The sequence below is a fragment of the Salvelinus sp. IW2-2015 genome, unplaced genomic scaffold (genome assembly GCF_002910315.2).
Source record: "Salvelinus sp. IW2-2015 unplaced genomic scaffold, ASM291031v2 Un_scaffold3527, whole genome shotgun sequence".
In the NCBI taxonomy this organism is placed as follows: domain Eukaryota; kingdom Metazoa; phylum Chordata; class Actinopteri; order Salmoniformes; family Salmonidae; genus Salvelinus; species Salvelinus sp. IW2-2015.
The window spans coordinates 8,746-19,470 of NW_019944807.1; the positions used below are offsets into that span (position 1 = coordinate 8,746).

General features: G+C 44.8%; 1 protein-coding gene across 1 annotated transcript in view; it reads right to left on the reverse strand.

Moving 5' to 3' along the window:
* LOC112076036 (EMILIN-2) overlaps positions 1 to 10,725 on the reverse strand; it is a gene marked incomplete at its 3' end in the record, with an annotated part of 25,165 nt that overhangs the window by 8,363 nt on the left and 6,077 nt on the right. The gene's annotated exons all lie outside the window — the stretch shown is intronic.

The window sequence follows — 10,725 nt, forward strand, 5'->3', positions numbered from 1 at the left end:
CCCTCCTATGTAAAACATCTCCAAATCCAAAAGTCAAATCTTAGAATTGGCGTCCCTATTCCGCAACACAGCATCCTTTACTCATGCGCCAAACATACCTGGTAAACTACCATCCTACCAACCTCCGACTTCGGTGATGTCATTAACAAATAGCCTCCCAAAACCCTACTCAAAATGGATCAGTCTATCCACAGTGCCATCCGTTTTGTCACAAAGCCCAATATACCACACCACCTTAACCTGGCGCCACGCGCAGACCCGTGCACAAAACCACTGTCACATCTACAAGACCCGCTAGGTAAAGCCCCCCTTATCTCTGGCTCGCTGGTCCACCTAACAGCAATCAGTCACCGCGCCCAGCAGGTAACTCATAAAAACCCCAAAACCAATCTTCCTTTGGACGCCTCCCTTCCAGTTCTCTGTGCCATATGCACTGGAACAGAACATACAAAAATCTCTGAAATTGGAAACACCTATTCCTCCTAGCCTTTAAGCACCCAGCTGTCACGAGCAGCTCATAGATTACTGCACACTGTAAAACCCATTCTACAATTTACGCCCCAAAACAACTACTCCATTTACCTACTGTAGTATTTATTAATTCATTTCTCCTTTGCACCCATTATTTCTAGTCTCTACTTTGCACTTTCTTCCGCCTGCAAACCAAACCATTCCAGGTTTTTATTAGTTTTATTTACTGTTGGTGTCTGTATTCACTCTACCTCCATGGCCTTTATATTTTATTTTTTTAATTTTTATTTATATTTTTTTCATATTTCTCCTTCACCTCCCTTATCCTCACCTCACTTGCCAACATTGTATATAGACTCTATTTTTTTTCACTGTACTTGATTGACTATATGTTTGTTTTACCCATGTTAACTAGTGTTTTGTATGTGTCGAAACTGCTTTGCTTTATCTTGGCCAGTCGCAATTTAAATGAGAACGTGTCTCTAATTGCCCTTCACATATTACAAAAGTATAAAAATAAACTAAATAAAAAATGTCTGAACCAATAAATGACTCCTACCGGATGTTACCCACACTCACTAAAAGTGGCAGTAATAAAAGCATCTCAAAGCAAACCTTAACGGAAATACAAAACTATTGCCTAATATCGAATCTCTCATCCTTGTTGATTGTCATTCGACACAACTTCACCCTAGCAAACACATAGCTTTACATTCAATGTAACATCGTGAGGCCCCCAGAATCTCCTTAACCTTGGAAACCTTTTGTTTCGGACATAACGAAGTGGAAGCGGAAACATGTTCTACCTTTAACTCGGACCAAAACAGGAGATGCTAGTTCAGGTCCCCAAGGAACAAGGAGAATCTTCTATTGGATCTACCAATTATCGTGATGGTTGTACAGTCGTCTCAAAAAATCTGTAAAGGACATCCGCGGACTGACTTCTTTTGAGATCAGACTGCAGGAGCTTTATGTTCGTAAACATTGTGAATAATCTGAACTTTTTGTCCAAAAATGATGCAGAAATACGGATAAAATTTGTACTGATTAACTATCTCCAAGCTTCTAAAACGCTCCGCACCCATTAAAGCCACTAACATACACTTCAGTTAGTGCTAAAAAACGGCTGCAAAATCTTACAGAACCAAAAAATGTGATCATATTACTCAACTGCTCGTAAGCGCGGCCATTTCAGTTTTTACGCTACCTACAGTCTCAGGACTTCTCACTATCTCTCCGATTTAACCTGCCGACAGGCACCAAACTTCTCTCCTGTGAAACTATGCTCTACAATAAATAAATAAACATTACTTAGAACTAGGTCACATTACAGGGATCAGTTCATAACATCGGAATGCATTTTTGGCGCGATTTGCCCGATGTATTTATTATTAAAAATGTTAACATTTATTTAATCTTTATTTAACGCGGCAAGCAAGTTAGAAACATTTCTTATTCAATGATGGCCTAGGAACAGATTTTTAACCTTCAGCTCAGCACGCACTCAATCTTCAACTTACACTAGTCAAGCACTCACAACATTGCACTCCAACGAGGAGCCTGCACTGCACACCGTAATGCATAAGCTAAGGTAAAAACTCATCATAAAATAAAATCAATAATACTGTCATTGCTCCAATGTGTACTTATCATAAACATCAATGCCTTTCGAAAATCAATACACAAGTATATATTTTTAAACCTGCATATTTAGCTAAAAGAAACCAGATTAGCAGTCAATATATTACCAGGTGAAATGTGTGTCATTCTCTTGCGTTCATTGCACGCAGAGTCAGGGTATATGCAACAGTTTGGGCCGCCTGGCTTTTGCGAAAAACACAGAATTTTACGTAATTATGACATAACATTGAAGGTTGTGGCAATGTAACAGGAATATTTAGACTCATGGAGCCACCCCGTTAGATAAAATACCGGAACGGGATAATAACGTGATTAGTCAAAGGTATATGGTTTAGAAAAATAGTCCGCATTATAATTCCTGTAATAACTGCGGCTGATTGAAGGGGTTCTTCGTTATTTACCGTTCATGCTTCCATAGAGAATGCTACGGATCTACTTCAATAAGGTCTGTGTTTCGCAGGCTTAAACACCCCCGACGTTTTGAATACCCGAACACTACACTAAAAGTAACTTGAACATATTTTCAGAAATCCACTCTACAAAAAAAATTATCTTCGCTATATTAGCAATTGATCAGAGTTACCTGTCCTATGGATTCTACACAGTTATAAATTGGCAAGGTGGTGTAAGCCTACCACACACACCAACAAAACAATACCCATGGAATAGGATGCTAGAAAGTGTCATGGGAATTATGAATCGAACTTTGGTGTCAATTCTTACCATGCCCATTAAAAATAGGATTCCTGCATATAGAAATTAAAGTTTTTGTTTTCACACATTCAATAGGTAACTTAAACCAATTTTTATTCAAACAGTGAGAGTATTTGTCTCCTAAGCAGACTCTTCAGTATCATTGTCACTTTCAGAGTGTGTGTGTATTTATGTTTATATTAAGTTAAAATAAAAGTGTTCATGCCACACATTGATCACCCATTAACACTACCACACTCACTGATAGTTGTACACACAAAATTTTCTCCCAAGTTAACTGTTGAAGAAACAAAATCACAAAAAATATAAATACAACACACAACACTCTCGGGTTTGCACGATCAACTCATTAAAGTAGGCAAAACCACACTACAGCCTGATCCAACTTTGATGTAATGCCCTTAAAACAAGTCAGAACAGAGTGCCTCGCATCAACTCGTATGACCTCCTAACAGACTGGGCCATGCTCCTGATGAGGTGGCGGATGTCTCCTGAGGGATCTCTCCCCAGACCTGGACTAAGCATCCCCAACTCCTAGCCATTCGTGGTGCAACGTGGCGTTGGTGGATGGAGCGAGACATGATGTCCCAGATGTGCTCAATTGGATTCAGGTCTGGGGAACGGGCGGGCCACATAGCATCAATGCCTTCCTCTTGCAGGAACTGTGACACACTCCAGCCACATGAGGTCTAGCATTGTCTTGCATTGCACCGAGACAGCAATGCACACCAAGGGCTAATCATCTCACCAATATATGGCAGTCAGGCTACCTCTACACATGAGGCTAAAAATAAAAAATGCCACCCCCACCATGACTGACCCACCGCCAAACCGGTCATGCTGGAGGATGTTGCAGGCAGCAGAACGTTCTCCACGGCGTCTCCAGACTCTGTCACGTCTGTCACGTGCTCAGTGTGAACCTGCTTCATCTGTGAAGAGCACAGGGCGCCAGTGCGAATTTGCCAATTGGTGTTCTCTGGCAAATGCCAAACGTCCTACGGTGTTGGGCTGTAAGCACAACCCCCACCTGTGGACGTCGGGCCCTCATACCACCCTCATGGAGTCTGTTTCTGACCGTTTGAGCAGACACATGCACATTGCCTGCGAGGAGCATTTGCAGGGCTCTGGCAGTGCTCCTCCTTGCACAAAGGCGGAGGTAGCGGTCCTGCTGCTGGGTTGTTACCCTCCTACGGCCTCCTCCACGTCTCCTGATGTACTGGCCTGTCTCCTGGTAGCGCCTCCATGCTCTGGACACTACGCTGACGACACAGCAAACCTCTTCCACAGCTCGCATTGATGTGCCATCCTGAGAGACTCACCTTGTGTGGGTTGTAGACTCTGTCTCATGCTACCACTAGAGTGAAAGCACCGCCAGCATTCAAAAGTGACCAAAACATCAGCCAGGAAGCATAGGAACTGAGAAGTGGTCTGTGGTCACCACCTGCAGAACCACTCCTTATTGGGGTGTCTTGCTAATCATAATTTCAACCTGTTGTCTATTCCATTTGCACAACAGCATGTGAAATTTATTGTCAATCAGTGTTGCTTCCTAAGTGGACAGTTTGATTTCACAGAAGTGTGATTGACTTGGAGTTACATTGTGTTGTTTAAGTGTCCCTTTATTTTTTGAGCAGTGAATATATATATATATATATATAAAAAGTTTTAAAAATAATAAAAATCAACGATTCATCGGTATCTGCTTTTTTTGTCCTCCAATAATCGGTATCGGTATCGGCGTTGAAAAATCATAATCGGTCGACCTCTAGTAGAAACTCTAATGCCAAAGGACTAGTCAGCCCTTCCCCCCTCTGAGGGGCCAACTGTTTATTTGCAGAGGACAACAGAGACGAAGTGGCTACTCTTAGCAAAGAGGTACCGAACCTACACAAGCGACTGGGGAATCCACGCCAATCTACTTCCCTTTTTCTTCTACTCCAGTAGCTGGACGCCTCTCTGGACTGATGGGAGTGTCGCTACTGTGTCGTCTCTCCACAGCCGACTGGCCGGTGCACTGCAGGGATCCCTCCCTGAAAGGGTCTCCCCCTTCCCTGAAATATGGAGTTAGTAGGATGCTTCTGGATCACTTAGTGGATGTTCCTGTTTTCGACCCTGCCAACCAGCCATGGAGGTACTTCATTCGTCGTCGAAGTCAAAAGCAGCGGCCTTTGGTAATAGGGGCCTCCTTAGTGGTGGGAAGCCCGGACCTGATACAGACTTCAAACAGCATCGCTGCCCTGGAAACAGAGCTTCCAGCAACTTCATCCCTTGGGTCTCCCTCTCCGGTGGCTTCTACGGTGAATGATGCTCCGGAGGTACCTGCGCGTTCATWCTGTCTCCCTCTCCGGTGGCTTCTACGGTCAATGAGGCTCCGGAGGTACCTGTGCCTTCGTCCCCTGTTCTGTCTCCCTCTCCGGTGGCTTCTACGGTGAATGAGGATTCATTGGTTTTGGGATGCTTCAACCGGGTGCCAAAGGGTTGCAGCTGTGCGAGATGGCGCCTCTCGCCAGTCCTCGACGGGTCATCCTGATTCATACGAGGTGTAGGAATGGGCGTATTTCCTCTCCCATCTCGCCGGCTGTTGTTTTAGGCAGCTCTAAGGTACCAAATGTCTCGGTTACTGGAGAAAAAAACATGATCTACTCGAGGGCACAAGAACAGGATATTACTAGCCCCGCCGTTGTACGTCAATACACAGAGGTTGAGGCTGTTGCAGTCCATGTGAGATTTAACTCCATTTGGAATGGTAGCTCGGAATGGATGAAACAGAACTGATTGGGTCTCTGCTGGACACAAAAAAAAACGTTCCATAATTTCTGGCTCTGTGCCCTCGCTGGGTCRATGTAGTGAACATTTTAGCAGGCTACTAGAGCTTCACAACTGGCTACGTGACTACTGCAGCTCCATTGGTGTACATTTTGTCGACAACTTTGACACCTAATGAAGGAGAGAAAGCTCTATAAGGAGGATGGAATCCACCATAATCATCTAGGTGCCTGGATCCAAACACTACATGGCAGCTCTAAAGCAATGACTGATCAAATCAAGCTCCTCAAAAGGTATTTACTGCCATTAAATCACAGCGATATGCAAATAGTAATTCTGTGCCTGTTAATTTAATTTCCATTGATATCTCTGTTAGCTCCTGGAAAGAATCCACCTATTAATAGTTGAATATCAAGCTATCGTTTTGCTACATGTGCTCATAAGCATAGGGGCTTTGGAAATAGTCCTCTTGTGCACATTGACTGGAATTCTACTATTAGAGCTGCAACTCTGAATCCAATCAGGAAGCCCATTGTGGCTAGCTCATTCAGTTCTAATAGTGGATAGCAACAGATAAAGAGAGAGCAACAGATACAGAGAGAGCAACAGATAGAGAGAGAGCAACAGAGAGAGAGAGAGCAACAGATAAAGAGAGAGCAACAGATAAAGAGAGAGCAACAGATAGAGAGAGAGCAACAGATAAAGAGAGAGCAACAGATAAAGAGAGAGCAACAGATAGATGGAGAGCAACAGATAAAGAGATAGACTCAACAAGTAAAGTCCAGGAGTGAAACAGAGCTGTCTAACCATAACCCAATGCCTCCTCCCTATCGCTCTCACGGAAACTTGGGTTCAGGTTTCTCTGACCTGCCTCCCAGGAGATTCTGGGATTTCCAAATCATTTTCCGTCACGCAGAGAAAGGAGTTAGGGTTAGAAAAAGAAAGCAAACTTTTATAGTTTACCAGTCCCTTTGTGTCTTTCTCTTTCTCTCTCCTTCTCTCTCCCACCGTCTTTCTCTCTAATAGTGTACCAGTCCCTTTCTCTCTCGTTCTCTCATTCGCTCTCCATCCCTCTGTCTCTCTCCTTCCCTCCTTGTCTCCCTCCCTCCCTCTCTGTGTCTCCCTCCCTCCCTCTTCGTGTCTCTCTCTCCTACTGTCATCTCTTTCACTCCCCTCCTCTTCTGCGTGTTCTCTCTCTCACTGCTGTCTCTGCATCTTTCGCCTTTTTCACCTCTCCTCTTATTCGTAATGGTTCAATCTCTTCTCATAAACCGTTTTGTCTCCCTCCCTCCCTTTGCGGTTCGTGTCTCTCTACTCTCGTTCTCTCTCTCCTATGTCTCTCCCTCCCGTCTTCCGTTTGTCGTCCTCCTCTCCTTCCTTTCTTCGCTCGCGCGCTCTCTCATTTTATTCCGATGAAGTCATGACCGTTTGAGAACAGATTGCACAAGACAGAGGTGTTTCTCAAGGGGTAAACGTCAAATCGCCTTATTTAACTTCACTCCAACTATGTGTCTAAAGTGTTGCAAACAGTGCTGTCACAATTTACAAGTTACAATAAAAACCATGACGTCCAACTGTGAAAATCGTCACAGTGTTGTGGCAAAACCGTGGTACTTATATGTGGAGCCAAAGCACAGAAGGAATCTGGCCGGACATTTTAATTCACGGGCAAAAGATGAAACACCAGGAAAAAACCTAGGTGTTATTTAGATTCTGAACTACATTTCGAATCACACATTAGGAATGTGACCCTATAATCGCTTTTACCACCTGAGAAACCATTGCCAAGGTGCGTCGTTTCTCTCTCAGACTGATACAGAGAGACTCATCCATGCTTTTATTACAATCAGACTGATACAGAGAGACTCATCCATGCTTTTATTAACAAGCAGACTGATACAGAGAGACTCATTCCATGCTTTAATTACAACAGGACTGATACAGAGAGACTCATTCATGCTTTATTACAAGCAGTCTTGGGACTACTGTCATGCTCTCTTATCTGGTCTACTAAGAAGCTATTGGTCAACTGAAAAACATACAGTATGCTGCAGCGTGGGTACTGACCAAGACCAGACGGAGGACACACACTACACCGGTTATAACTGTCTCTGTACTGTTAAAACATACAGTCATGCTGCAGCGTGGTACTGACCAAGACCAGACGGAGAACACACATTACACCGGTTATAACGTCTCTGTACTGAAAACATACAGTATGCTGCAGTGGTACTGACCAGACCAGACGGAGAACACACATTACACCGGTTATAACGTCTCTGTACTGGCTGCCTGTGAGTTTTAGAATTCATTTTTAAGATTCTTGTATTGGTTTTTAAATCAATCCACAATTGTGCACCCCAATACATGTCAGGCTTTTAAGTTATGTACCCAGTAGGTCCTGACGGGGGCCGAAACTGTGGACATATTAAAAGAGAGATCTAAAACATATTTTTAGCTTTCTTTTCCTCAGGGGGCTTTAATCATTCTGTTTGTGTCATTATTTATTTTTAATCTTTGCTGTGTAGTAAATATTTCTGCTTTTATTTAAAGTTGTTTTTAATTTGTTTTTTTCCTGTAAAGCACATTGCGTTGCATTTCATGACTGAAATGTAATGTATTAAATAAAAGCATGAAGGATTTGATGATAACTCTAATTGGGTGAAACCCATCAGTGGAACCCCATCAGTGAACCTGGGCTGTCCAGCCTATGTAAAATCTAATTGAGTGGAAACCCCATTCAGGGAACCCCATCAGTTGAAACCTGACTGTCCAGCTAGGAAATCTAATATAGTGGAACCACCATCAGTGGAACCTGGCTGCCCGAGCTATGGTAAATCTAATTGAGTCACCCCATCAGTGGAACCTGGCTGTCCAGCTGGTAAAATCTAATTGAGTGGAACCCCATCAGCTATGGAAACCTGGGCCTGTCGCTCAGCTTCTCGATGGTAGTGAATCGTATACATATCGAGTGGAAACCCCCATCAGTGACTGGGCGTCCATGCTTATGGTAAATAACTGAATGAACCCCATCAGTGGAACCCATCAGTGGACCTTGGGCTGTCCAGTATTTGGTAACAATGATGAACCCCATACAGTGGAACCTGCGGCATTTCAGCTATTGGTAAATCTAAATGAGTGACCCCCATCGAGTGGAACGCCATCAGTGGGAAAATGACCTGGAGTCTGTCCAGCTATTTTGGCTAAAATCTAATTGATGGAACCCATCAGTGGAACCTGGAGGCTGTCCAGCTATGGTAAATCTAATTGAGTGGGAACCCTATCAGTGGAACCTGGGCTCGTCCAGCATGGTCAAATCTAATTAGGAAACCACAGTGGAACCCCGACTCAGTTGGAACCTGGCGCTCACCGCTATGATCAAATCAATTGAGTGAAAACCCATCAGTGGACCCCATCCGTGCCCTGGCTGCCAGCTATTGGTAAATCTAATTGAGTGAAACCCGCAATCAGGTGGAAACCTTGGGCTGGCCCAGGACTATTGGTCAAATACTATTGAGCTGGAACCCACACTCAGTGGACCCCATCAGTGGAAACCTGGCTGTCCAGCGTAGGTTGTGTATCTGAAATGCTAATATGCTAGTGGGCAAGCCCCCAATCAGTGCAGCCAACTGCGGGCTGACCAGCTAATTGATCACACACCACATGCTAATGGCAGCTGAACCCCATACGGCGTGGACCTGGCCTTGCCCAAGCTATGGTAAAATTTAAATCCTGATGTAGAAACCGCACCTCACGTAAGAAGTAACTCGGGCCATGCAAAGTGGAAACCTGGCTGTACCAGCGTAAATGAAGGTGAAATCGATAAAATTGAACGTGAACCCCATCAGTGAACCTGGGCTGCCCAGCGATATGGCTAAATCTAACTATGAGGTGGAAACCCCATCCAGTGAGAAACCCCATCCAGTGGAAACCCATGGAGCTGTCTCAGGCTATGGTAAATCTAATTTTGAGTGGAAACCCCAATCAGTGGAACCGTGGCTGCCCAGCTATGGTCAATCTAACTGAGTAGAAACCCCATCACCGTGGAACCTGGGCTAGCCCAGTATGGAGTAAATCTATTTGAGTGAAACCCCATCAGTGGAACCCCATCAGTGGAACCTGGGCTGTCCAGCTATGGTAAATCTAATTGAGTGGAACCCTATCAGTGGAACCTGGGCTGTCCAGCTATGGTAAATCTAATTGAGTGAAACCCCATCAGTGGAACCCCATTAGTGGAACCTGGGCCGTCCAGCTATGAAATATTTCCAGTGACGCTCTAATGATGAAAACAACAACTTCCATTTGATGTTGTCAGAGCCAGTGTTGTCATTCATTCTGTGGTTGATGTTGTCAGAGCCAGTGTTGTCATTCATTCGGTGGTTGATCAGTCATCCCGTCAGTCTCATTACTGGAATAAATGACCTAATCAGAGTGGATGAATCATTGCTGTTCACTGGCTGTTTCTCATAAATACATTCCAAACGGCTGTTTCCTCCCTTCTGTCCTCCCTTTTCCTAACCCTTCTCACCCCTCCAGTGGACCTGAGGTGACTGAGTAGTAAGGAGCAACTCCACCTAGTTCCCATCACATTGCTGTAACACCCCCAGCCCTCTCAGATGAGAAAATAAGAGAAGGGAGGGAATAATATTATATTATATCCCTCTCTCTCTCCGTCCTTCACCCATCCCTCTCTCATCCCTTTCTCGCTCTGTCCTCTACCCATCCCTCTCTCGCTTTGCCCTCCATCTCTCTCTCTCCGTCCTCCACCCATCCCTCTCCYGCTCTGTCCTCCACCCATCCCTCTCTCGCTTTGCCCTGCATCTCTCTCTCTCCGTCCTTCACCCATCCATTCCTCTCTCCCATCCCTCTCTCTCCTGCCCTGCCAATCTCTCTCTCTCCGTCCTCCACCCATCCCTCTCCGCTCTTGTCCTCCACCCATCCTCTCTCGCTTTGCCCTGCATCTCTCTCTCTCCGTCCTTCACCCATCCATTCCTCTCTCCATCCTCTCTCTCCTCTCTGTCCTTCACCCACCCATCCTCTCTCTCCAACTCCCACCCACCCATCCCTCTCCCACCACTCTTCTCTCCTGTCCTCCACCCATCCTACCTGTCATTCCTCTCTCTGTGTCCCCCC